The sequence below is a fragment of the Antechinus flavipes genome, chromosome 3, assembly GCF_016432865.1.
Source record: "Antechinus flavipes isolate AdamAnt ecotype Samford, QLD, Australia chromosome 3, AdamAnt_v2, whole genome shotgun sequence".
In the NCBI taxonomy this organism is placed as follows: domain Eukaryota; kingdom Metazoa; phylum Chordata; class Mammalia; order Dasyuromorphia; family Dasyuridae; genus Antechinus; species Antechinus flavipes.
In genome coordinates, this window is record NC_067400.1 from 275,337,375 (window position 1) to 275,350,486 (window position 13,112).

The 13,112-nt window shown below is 31.5% G+C and overlaps 1 protein-coding gene across 1 annotated transcript in view; it reads right to left on the reverse strand.

Annotated features, from left to right (window-relative positions):
* Window positions 1-13,112, reverse strand: part of IL1RAPL1 (interleukin 1 receptor accessory protein like 1) — a 1,575,275-nt gene that overhangs the window by 699,160 nt on the left and 863,003 nt on the right. The window lies entirely within an intron of this gene.

Below are 13,112 nucleotides of genomic sequence, written 5' to 3' on the forward strand. Positions count from 1 at the left end.
TTTGTGGTGATTAAAAATAAACAAAAACAAAATAAAACAAACCAAAAAAACAGACATTGGGCTGAATTTAGCCTTTAAAACATAACTCCTATATTAGATCATCCCAATTTTCAATGTACTTTTACACACATATTGCGATTTGGTCATAAATATGATATATGGCAAACTATTTTTACTCCCCATTTGTACAGATGGGAAAACTGAAATTGAAAAAAAAGTTAAATTACTTGGTGAAATCTCTATAATGAGGATATATATAGCACAGATAGGATTAGACCTAAGTTGTTTTGATTTCTAGACCAATGTTCATTTCATTTTGTCATTGACTTCTTTATAATGAATAGGTGACATTTAAGTAGATATTTTATATAACCAGTAATAAACTAAGTTATATCAATCACTTATTCAATAAGAATTTTTAAAATATTTATCAAATATCCACTGGGATTGGGATTGGGAATACAGAGACAAATTGAAACACTAGATGTGCTTAAAAAAAAAATTACTTCTATCAAAATTATAAAAAAAAATAAGATTATTGAATACAAAGTAGGGATGACTAAAAATGACTAAAAAGTGTCAGGAAATATTTTTCTTATGGAATGCAGTAAAACTATGAAGGGATTTGTGTGTGTGTGTGTGTGTGTGTGTGTGTGTGTGGTTTTGTTTCTTTCCCCTATAGACGTATGTAGTTCTGATTAAATGTTGCAAGCTATGTGTAATTTGCTTAAATACAAGAACAATTAAAGAATGAAGAAAAAAAACATTTAAAATGATTTGATGTTACATAGGCTTAAAAGAATGTTTATGTAGCTGTTCCCTTAGTCATAACAAATATAATTTGACAGTGTTACTTATCAGAAGTTAAAAATGGATTAAATATACTAATGTTTCTAATTGTCATTAAAATATGTAAATAAAGAAGGAATAACTCTCAAGGAAAATGATGACTTCAAATGTATGACAATAATGTTGAAAAATAAGCAAATTCCAAATACAATAAACTCAATTTCTCCAAATTGATTTCATATTGTTATGCAAAAAAGTTGAAAAGCTTTTCATGAAAGTAACATTTTTACTTTTCTCAATGTTTTAATATCTAACTCTACAGCTTACAGTCACACATATCCATATCCACTCACAACAATGTAATGGATGAAAATTTAAGTAGGGAATATCATGCTCATTGATATGTGTTATACTTGGGAATTCTTTACAATCATCATTCATATAGTTATGGAAAAACAAGAGCTTTGCCTATATGTAACTTTGTAATTTTTCTTGTATCTTTTTAAAATGTAGAAATTAATTTTTTAGAGTATCACAACTGTATCAATTAAAATAGAGACTATGTTTTATGACAATGTGATAAAACTTGACAATAGAAATGAAAAGTTCCTCCTACTAATTTTGCATGTAATTCATTCTGAGGTTAGATATTTTAATTTGGGTATCTTAAAATCTAATTCATAGTACATTTTTGGTTTCTACTTCAAATAGACTAGGTAGTATGACAAAGATAACTATCCTATGAAAAGCAACATTATTTTTTTCTGTTAAAAAATAGAGAAAACAGCAAAAGCAGTGGGTATAAGTCTCATCTAATAGGAAAGTAATTCCAAAGGGAGTGGTTAAAACTTCCTATGACAAAAACATATTGAGTCCTTTATAGAATGAGGGTACTGCTAACTCCAATAACCCTCACTGAGATATGGTGTCTAGTTACTGCTCAAAATAAATAAATCAAGGTAAAGTGTGGTGAGCTTTTTCTTCTCAAAACACAGCCAGGTGATAAAAGTTCAGATCTTTTATTATCCCAATATAGCCCGGTTAGCTTAGAGGCCTATCTCTTTGCTTGGTTCCAAGAGCTCTCTCCAAATGTCTTTAAATCCAAAGGTCTGGTCCTTCAGCCTCCAGCCAGCTCCAGTCTTCATGTCATTCCGGTGAAATCTCGACTCGTAGCGTCTTCCTCTCCGAAGAACACTTCTGCCACCAGCCGGCCAAGTGGAAAATATTCTGCCTTGCCTCGGAGAGAGGGCTTCTGGCGTAACTCTACTGAAATCTGACCGAGAGCTTCTGTCTGTTTCTTTTATCCAAGAGGGAGGAATTGTGGGATACGAGAGAGAGGGATTATGGGTTTTCTCCCATAGTGCTCTCTGGCCCAACGAGCTTCAAGGGAGGTGTGAACTCATTGAACTTAGTTCTACTTAGTACCTTGTTTCAGGTTCTGCCCAAAACATCTTCTTGTAAGATTAGATCAACTCTAATTACTTAGCAGTTAGTAAGGATTCCAACATCTCCCCCTTTCTTTTGTTTTAAAACATAGGGGGTTCCTGAGGGGGTACACATAAATCCATCAATATGGGCCAGAACTTTGTAACAGATATACATGGTATACATAAATCCATCAATATGGAGGCATTATACATAATTTACATAAGCACATAGCAATATAACACAGGCTAGTGGTAATGTAACAAATAACATGAATCAACATGAAAATTTAACTACTGCAAAAGTCTCATCAACAATCTTTCATCTCAAGAAATCCAATGATTCTTGCAATTGCTTAAAATACATAAGCACATAGTAATATAACACAGGCTAGTAGTAATGTAACAACATAAATCGACCTGAAAATTTACAAATGTCCATAAGTCCTAGAAATAGTCCATAAGGAATCCATTGTCCATTAGTTCATGTGCCAGGAATCTAATAATTCCTGTAAGCTCTGAAGTACTGCAAAAAGTCTCATCAACAATTTTTCATCTCAGGGAACCCAATGATTTCTGAAGATTTTAAGAATCCTTTTGACAGTCTCAGCCATCTGATTCTTTCTTCATCTGTGGAAATATAAGCAGATCCTCTTCCCCAAGCACTTAACCTATCTAATTCTCTTCTATTTACCACTTTTGGGATTTCTCCTCATCATCTGGTAATTACAGTAAAGACAAGCTTTACTCCCTTCACATTAGGTCAAAAGAAAGAATTCTAAGCTACCAATTTTGTAGCCTCTTCAGACTGAGAGAATTACAAATAATTCTTGTTGATTAGGAAATTGTGATGATTACAAGAATTGCCATGGGAAAAAATATGAAAAATGTACACAAGTAATTCTTAACCATAGTCATTAATATTCATAGTAATGACCTGAGCAAAAAACATTGGGCATGTAGTATAAAGTTAAAAGGTTTTAAACTCTAAATTTAGAGTAGTCATTAAAGATGATTTATAAAAACCAAAATAATATTTTCAACAGGAGAGCTATTAGGAGAAAGAAAGAAACTTTTAAATTCATTTAATGAAAGAAAATTTAGCAGTCAGAGTTGAAGGAAAATTATTCCCCATATCTTTACAATCAATCAGCAAATCATCATTCCACAACTAACATCTTCTAAGGACTTTACTAGCTGCTGCAAAGTTAAAGAAGAAAAATAAAATGGCCCCTGCTCTCAACAAGATTACATTCTGTTGGAAGTGATAACATATAAAGAACTATATATAAAATATACATAAAACAAATATGCTAATTTGGGGGGAAAACACCTAACCTAGGAGGAATAGAATTCCTTCATTTAGAATGTGATTCTAGTTGTGAATTTAAAAGCATGGAAATGAGAAGGAAGTGTGTTCCAAATAAGAGTTTAGCCTATGAAAAAGCATGAAGATAGGAGATAGAATACTATCGATAAGGAACAGGAAGATCAGCTTGGCTATTCCATCAATATTAGAAACTGTGTATAATTGGACAAATATCCTAACCTTTTCCTCCCATGCAGAATGGTTTAGTTTTCTTTAAAAGATCCTGAGATTTTTCTGTTGAGTTTGTTGGTTCAGTGGACCAAAAGCTCAGAATGTTTGCCTCACCTTCTTATTACTGTAATACAAAATAACTACAGGAACTCCAAGTTTGAAGGATCTAAAAGATCAGTTCTGATAAGGAAGTTCATTGTCTAATCTTGTTGAATATCCTCTTCCTAATATGAATAAATAAACATACTTTTGCTGCTGGTTGAATACCTGTGAGTCTCACTTTGTTCTACTATTAAATCTAAACCACTAAGAACAGACCCAAACAGTATTAACCAATAACAAGGCATAATGTATAGAAAAGTTTGTATTTCAGCCTAGGTATAACAAGCAACCATTGGAACTAATTAATCAGGAGTGTGAAATCAGTACACTTGTTATTCAGGAATAACACTTTGTTATCTATATGGAGAATGGATTGAAGACTGAAGACATATATTTTTAATGAATAGCTTGTGCCTGTCATATAGTAGATGTTTATAAATGTTTGATATCTTCTCCCTTCTCCCTTTCTAAGAAAGGAAGTGTGACACAAAGGACCAGCAGTTAAATATATGCTGACTGCTTAGCCTTTTAATGCTCCTACACAACTTTTTAAAAGTAAGTTTTAGACCAATTTTTGTTCTACACTGTTGGAAAGAGTCTTCATAAATGAAGTCCCCTACAGTGCTGAACTCATATATCTGGGTGTCCTTACCTTGAAAACCCAACACTTTGAGAAATTGGCTAAATCAATCATTTAAAAAATGATATTCTTAATTTTCAATGTAAGAACTAAATGGATGCTTAAATTCACTTACTGACATTTACTTAATATTTCTATTCCAAATTATTAAATACACTGTTACCTATTCTACAAGCTTTATGGTCCCATAATTAACATATTTTCAAAATGGAGTTAATAACCTGTTATATTCACTTATTTTAAGTCTCGCATCATTGAGTTTTGTTCATTATTCAACTGCCTCTGATTATTACAATGTTGGAATTTGCTCAAGAATAAAATAATCTTCAGGCATATCAAATGGTCGGAGCAACTGCTATATCTGGAGTAAAAAGACTAGATCCACTAATCTACCTGTATGATCATGAATAAATTTTTTCTGGACCTTATTTTTTTATTTGTAAAATGAGATATCTAGACAAGATTATCTATAATATTATTTTTTATCCTAAACACTGTAATACTATTAGTAAAAATCATAATGCTTTCTGAATTCTAATGATGCATTTTAGATTTACTTATTAATGAATGTAAACTGGTACTTTAAAGGGAACTGCTATTCCTATTTAAAATCTTCATAAAAGACACTTTATTCACCTAATCTAATTTCTTTTCTCTCATAGACAAGCCTATATGTCCAGTATCCATACTATTTACTACATATTCCATCCTCACACTCATTCATAAAGACCCAGTCCATGTTGATATTGAAAGAATCTCAGTTTTGTAAGGGATTTCACATCTGATAGGAAGTTCTTTTGAAGAATGAAGAATTGAAGTTATCCAATTTAAAAGAATCTTAATTAAAGTTTCAAAGATGCTCAAACATAGTAAATTCTTTTAAGTAGGTAAGGCTTCTCTCAAGTTTACATTTTTCTGATTCACTGGTTACGACCAAATTGTTTCTTCATTCTCCCTCCCCCACATAAATTGTTCAAAGATATATATTTTAGCATAGCCAATGTGGGAGTTCAAATTCTATGTTCTTCATGACCATTCTGAATCCTCACTAAATCCCCCTCTATTCCATTTTACCTTGCAAAATAATTATAATCATACTTTTTCACACACATACGCAGTATATATTTTATAAATACTATATGTAAATGAATATATACAAATACATGCATATTCTTATATAAATGCATTTTCTAGTTTACTAAATTCTGAGAATTGTACCTAACTCAACTTCATGTCTTTATTCTGCCCACATTTTATCTAAAAGTTCAGCATAATGTCTTGATATACAATAGAGAATTAAAATTTACTGGTTACTAAATACATATACAAGTATAATTCAAACCTTTCATCAAAGAAATCTGAGTTCTCATAAAAAGTGTATATAATGCATTTTCTCATTCCACTCCCTTCTTCCCCCAACTAGGTATTTTATGAGTCCTCCATTAAAGTATTATTTTAATTATTAATAATTATTTATTATATGTATATATAATTATATATAGTGATGTCCATCATAGACATCACTAGGGTTCATATTTACTCATCATCTTTATATAATTTTAAAATAAGTTTATTTTCTAAACTGGTACTGCCTTTGGCAGACATTTTTCTGGTTTCTCAAGTTAGGTCAAATATTTGCTAACTAAGATATTTCTAGATCTTTTTTACTTTTTTAATCAATTTACATTGATTAAATTTGTTCATAAAATTATCGTGAATATTTTAACATGTTTTATATTAACCATTTTCCATTTATGATGACAGATTTTATGCTTAGTTTAGTACTAAAGAATTTCAAATTCCACATCACCATGTTTTTTCTTTTCTCATAAGAAATCTTTTCTTTTGCTTTTAAAAGAGTTTAAATTCTGATGAGTTAATGATATTAAAGTGGAAATGTAAACTCTAACGGGTTCTAGAAAATCTCCTAGGTCAAGGAGGGAGCATGCATAGCCACAAAATTATTTAATCTTGAACAATTGATGGATTGGATTGTAGATTCAATATGAGTCAGTAGTGCAATATGAAAGCCAAACTAATTAATATTATATTGAGCTCTGTTAGTAGGGCATGCCTTCCAGGAATAAGAAGATAACAATTCTATTATATTTGTCAGGTCTCTATTGTGTTCAATTCTGGGCATGCTATTTTAAGGAAAAAAAAAACTGGAAATAAGCTGGAAATTGCAAAGTACATAGTGAAAGGCCTTGATTTTATGACATATAAGAACAGGTTGAAGGATTTGGAAATATTAAGCCTGGAAACAAGGAGAATCAGAGATTAGATAACTGTGTTCAAGTATCTGAAAGACTATCATAAGAAGAAAAGATTATATTTGAACATTTTGACAATAGAAAGCAAAATCAATAATAATGAAAAAATTTACGAAGATAAAATTTAAATTTGAAGTCAGGAGAAAAGCATTTCAAAGTAATTTGTCTAAAAGAAGAATGTTTTTCACTTCTTCAAGATAAAGAACTTCCCCTTCCTTGAAAGTATCCAAGAAGAGAATAGATACTCATTTTTTTGATATCTGACACAGAAAATTCTTCATGTATTGAATTTTTGCTAGATGCTGCTGAGTCCCTTTTCAGTTCTCCAAATTTGAGATTCTAAGTAGTTTACATAAGTTCACCATAAACATATCCAAAAGTAGAGCTTCTGAATGTGTAGTTTTGGTAAACTAATGATAACCCTAACACCTTGATAAGTATTCTTACTTTCAGCAATTAGAAATACCATTTCAATTGGACAGAAAAGACCATGATATGGGCTTTCCCTGCTCTTAAAACCAATAAAGGAAATTGAGCAAAAAAAAAATTATATTTCTTCTTAAAATTAAAAAAGAGAAATGGACCAATATGTGCAAAAATGTTTGTAGCAGCCCTTTTTGGGGGTTGCTGATGCCATTTATTTTTTATTTTTCTTTCTTTTTTATTAAAGCTTTTTATTTACAAAACATATTCATGGGTAATTTTTCAACAATGACCCTTGCAAAAGCCTTTGTTTCAAATTTTCTCCTCCTTCCCCTCACTCTTTGCCCTAGAGGGCAGGTAATCTAACATATGTTAAATATGTTAAACCCAATGTATGTATACATATTTATATAGCTATCTTGCTGCACAAGAAAAATAGGATCAAGAAGGAAAAAAAAAAACTGAGAAAGAAAACAAAAATCAAGCAAATAATGCATAATGTTGTTGTTGCCTTCTATAACACACACACATATGTATAAACAGATACATATAGATAGGTATGGACAGATATAGATAAAGGCATATATATATACATATATATGTATGAATATATATATTCATACATATATATGTATATATATATATAGAATTTGTCTATAGACAAATAGAGATACATGTCTTTAAGATCAATATATCTATGTCTAAATGGAGAAAGAAAAACATATATAAAAAATAGAAAAGTGCAAGAGAGAAAGATACAAAGACAAAGCTAGACAGAGGCAGACAGTCTGAAACAGAAAGACTAAACACTAGACAGAAAGACTAAACACTAAGGCAGAGACCCACAGAGTATTTGATTATTTCTGTTTTGTTTTTTAGACTACAAGTTTCTATAAATATAGTTTCTTCATCATCTTACTTTCTACCTCATTTTGTAAAGTGTTATTGCTAAGTTATTTTTTAGTCATTTTCTATTCTTCATGACACCATTTTTAGGTTTTTCTTGATCAAGATGCTGCAGTGTTTCCTGCTTCCTCCTCCACTCATTTTGCAGATGATGAATGGAGGCAAACAGGGTTAAATAACTTGTTCAGGATTACAAAACTGTTAAGTGTCTGAGGCTGGATTAGGTCTGTCTGTTTCACCTAAGAGATCTTTCATAGGTAACTGAAAAATTCTTAAGGATTAAAAGAATCTAGACAGAATATTTAAACATTCTTTTAAATTCCCTTTCATTTTCCCATATGAAAGTCAAGGCAAAGAGACATACTTTGTTATGATATGTATCATTGAGGGCAGAAAGAACTACACAGTTTCATCTCATTGTATTTTTTAAAATGTCAGTAAAAGCAATGTATATCTGACTTGGTGAACAGAGGAAAAGACACAAGGCAACTGCCAAAGAGATGCACTTAGCATCAACAGACTAACACACTGCTTCTCCTTTGGACATCACTTTTTCTGAATATGACATCATCATTTACCTTCTCTTTCACATATATAACTTCAGCAGAGTGTTATGGAATGTCTGAAAAAATGTGATCAGATCATCCCATCCAAAACTTACTAATTCTGTGACCCAAAGCAGATCTCTTTGAACTAGACTTCCTTAATAATAAAATGATAATAGTAACAACTAATGTATCCACTTCATGTGTTCATTGTAAGTACCACCTGCAATAGTATATTCAATGGGCTTTTTAAATCTTAATGTACCATGTAAATATTGGCTATTATTATTATTATCATCATCATGTTAAAATAGCTAACAACAAAATCTAATATTTATATAACTCTTCAAGTTCTGTAAAACTCTTTTTATCTATTAATGATCCTTATAAGCTAAATAGTGGGTGCGAAGGATAAAGCAATGGACTTAAGATCAGGAAAACTCACTTTCTGAGTTCAAATGTGACATTACACATTGTGTGATCATGGGCAAGTCAGTTAATCCCATTTACCTCAACTTTCTCATCTGTAAAAAGACCTGGTAAAGGAAATAGCAAACCACTCTAAATATTTGTTAAGAAAAGCCCAAAATAGGGTCATGAAGATTCAGTCAGGACTGCAATAATAATAATTTAAAAAAAACAACAACAAGATTTTGACACACTTTATGGGATCTTTCATCATCTTTTTTTTTTTTTTTTGGATAGATGAGGAAACTGAAGTTCAGAGGTTAAATGAAATCAGCTACTTGGTATATGAGATAAAATTAAAACTCAGTTCTCCCCTATACCAAATCAATATTTTATTCATTATGTTAACAAATCTTATTTATGACACTTATGATATCTTATCTTCTGTATTAGATCCTATCTCCTCTATTCCTATAAACATTATCCTGACACCTTACTACCTCATTGGAACACTATAGCAACTTCCTACTGATAAGGTTAGTGGCAGTCAGAGAGTTGTTAAAATCCCCTTATGATTGGTGCAAAGGTTGTTTATGAAAGAATTCATGAAACCCCAAATTATTAATTGGCAAAAATTAAAGTTTATTGTTAGACAGAAAGCCAGTTTTGCTAAGAGACTGGCTTCTATAGTGGCAAATTCCCTATTAGGGAAATGGAGTCTGTCACTGAGAAGAGAATGCCTTCTCAGCAGGCAGGTTCCTAGCAAGCTGCTTGGGCCTCTGCAAGGAGTGAATTTAAGGAACTCTGTTATATGGGCAGCTCTTGGTGGGGGGCTGGGACAGCTTGAACTGATCAGACCAGGATTTCTCAATTGAATGAGAATTTAGAATTTCAAAATGATCAATGGGAGTTGATTTGCCCTTGAATGGTGTTACTTGTCTCATCTGAGAGAGGATGGGCCCCTCTCTCTATACACCTTGGAGTCTGAGAGAAACTGATCTCAGATCAGAAAGGAGACACAATTTAATTTTCAAGGAAACTTAATTTCACAGTTTCCCTCCCCCTTCACTACCATGTCTAGTAAATTATAAACTCGCCATACTCCAATTCATCCTTCATACTACAACTAGGAAAAAAAAAAAAAAACCTTTCTTTTATCTTGATTTGTTTATGTTGTTCTGTTTAAAAAAAAAATCACCACTGTCTCACTAACTCCCATTGACTTAAGTTCAGAGTCTTTTCTTTAATTAGCATCCATCACTATTTTTAATCTGACATCACTATGCCTTTCCAAGGTTCTCCTATGTGATAATATAGTATATAGTCTATACTTCAGTTAAATCATACAATTTTTGGATATTTAAATGCCTCATACATCATTCCCTCTCTGTTTTTTTTTTTTGCTCAGAACATTCCTAAAAATGGAATTTTCTTCTTCCACTGAGGGAAGTCAACTGTCTCTTTATCAAGCAACTCAATTACCACCAGTCAATTACCAGATTACCATGAATATTCAGAACTCTACTCCCCAAAAAAATTTAAAAAATCTTTTCCTAAGTTTACATAACACTGTATGTTATAATTATAGCAGCATCGAATTATGTATATTATAGTAGCATGGTATGATACACTGGAATTTAATTCCCTCTTCAGGCTTAATTTCTCCAATAGTACCCAATGGTATTTTGGAGGCAATAACTCTTAAAAAGCTTTTTTTATTGAATGAAAGACCTTTTTTTTTAAATGAAAGGCAAGAATAAGAGGCATAGAATATTGGATTAAATGCAAATAGCGATTAGTGGTTAAGAAGATTTAAAAACTATACTGATAGTAATTCTTGAAAATAGCTTTTTTTCCCCTCCTGAAATTATGCCATTTAATCTTTTGCATAGAGTCATTGTCTGCCCATCAAAGTATCTGTTATCCCTTTTCATTGCTGAGTTACCATTTTCAATACTTAATAAAATAATTAGACTAGAACTATTGTTTGGAAGGCAGTATCTCCAAAGTTCTAAAATTCTTTGCAAATCCACTTAAGTAAAACCAATGGTGATGTTGCTTGATAACTAACAATGTTCCAATGAGACTATTGTTGATCTCACTAGTAGTTGGAGGGAAGGGAAAAAAACACACAAAACTATGTATTCAAGCCAAGCTGTGCTATTTAAAACAAAGCTTTTATTAATAGTATATTCTACTCCCAATTGAAGGGAAAAAAGCAAGCTATGTGAATATTCTCTGAATTAGATTTATTAATTCCTCAAAAGTATTACTTTCTGAAATTCTGAATTAACTTCCTCATCAACATGTTATGCTACAGTTCTCTTTAACTGTCTTGACTCAGTTTCCCTATACTAGTTTCCCTTGTCTCAGTTTCTTTAACTGTTTTGTGTCAATCCCCTAAGTTGTAAATCCCTCTTCCCCCCCACTCCCAGTCTGACTGAGGACCAATTACTCTAAGGTTATAAATTGTTAGCAAGATAAACAGGAGAGTAGACCTCCTGACACTTTTCTGTCCTCAAAAATTTACAATATCCCTTTAAAATATTCCAAGATAGCTCTGTGTATTCAGACATCCTGTCTCTGGGTTTTTTTTTTTTTTTTTTTTTTTTTTAGGATTTATGACCTCCCCCATCCTGACAGCTTCTTACCCCTTCTTTTGGTTAGAGAAAAGGTATTTAAGAAGTTGGGGTTCCTCCATTCATGGCTGGAGGTTAGCGGCTGGCGGCTGAATGCTGGATGCTGGATTCTTTGGGATGACAGTCTCCTCCAACCCTGGGACCAACATGGATTCCTTGGTCCCAGTATATCTTTATCTCTGTCTGACTGGATAATTTGAGACGAGAGCCCTGTCCAGTCAATCTTACTCTCCCATTAATAAAATATTAAAAAAACTCTAAGCTCTCTCCTGCCTCAGTTTCTCTGGCATTACAAACATAGCATACACATAAAAAGTAAAATAATTTGTTTATACACAACATTCAACCTGTATTTCCTTACAAAGGTTTGAACATATTGCAAATGCTCTCTCTTCAGAAGTTTTTCTATTTTCCCATTAGTCAAAACTTGTTCTCTACTGTTCAGAACATTAATTTTTAAAGAATTCATTTTGACAAAGTAATAAATCTCAATGTCATGATTTTGAAATTTAGGCAACTACTATGCATCATCATTTTCTCAACAATAAGATGAAATGAGGTGTTAGTGGAAATTCTCTCAATTCTACTCTAGGGCTGGGTAACTTTCTATTTTGGAAAAGAAAATCTACATATAATGGTCAATCAGAAATATAGATTTTTTTCAATGTTGAACAAATTTGAAAATAAAATCAAATTTGTATCAATTAAGTGAGACAAATAGAATCATAACTTTTTGACTATATTGCTATGATGGCAAATGATTATTAATGTAGCTCGAAAACTGCTACTGTATTTATTTTATATATTTCTTTTAGTATTGCTAATGCTTAGCACAGTGCCTAATATATAGTAGATACTTAATAATCATTTATTGATAATCCACAACAAAATAGAGACCTTTATGAGAGAGGATGAGTTATACATTAGGAAAGATTGAATGCACTCAAAATATCCATGAGCACAGTTCTTTTTATATCACATTACATCATATATACATATATATTCCCATGATATTGCATATGCTATTATCTTCTTCCCTTTAAACGGGGAATTTTATCTTTTACTTTTATTATTTTTTGTTTTAATCTACAAACATGATCTTTTAAACAAACTCTCTATATCCCTGCTTTTTTGTGTTAACTTTCTTATTCATAAATTGATGGTCTGAAGTTATTTAATAATGCACATATATCTTACATAAAACACATTCTATAAATCAAAAGTTGAATTAAATTGAGACAAGTTTCAAATGTCATATGAAGATTTTGCTGGGATCACTCAAGAATAATACATGTCTATATATAATTTAGTAAAAGCATGTGTGTACATGATACATCAGGAATTATGGAACTAATGTTATTATTTTGAGTTCTAAGAACATAGAGAATTTGGCAAAGCCTCTCTTTTCTTCTGGCATCATAAT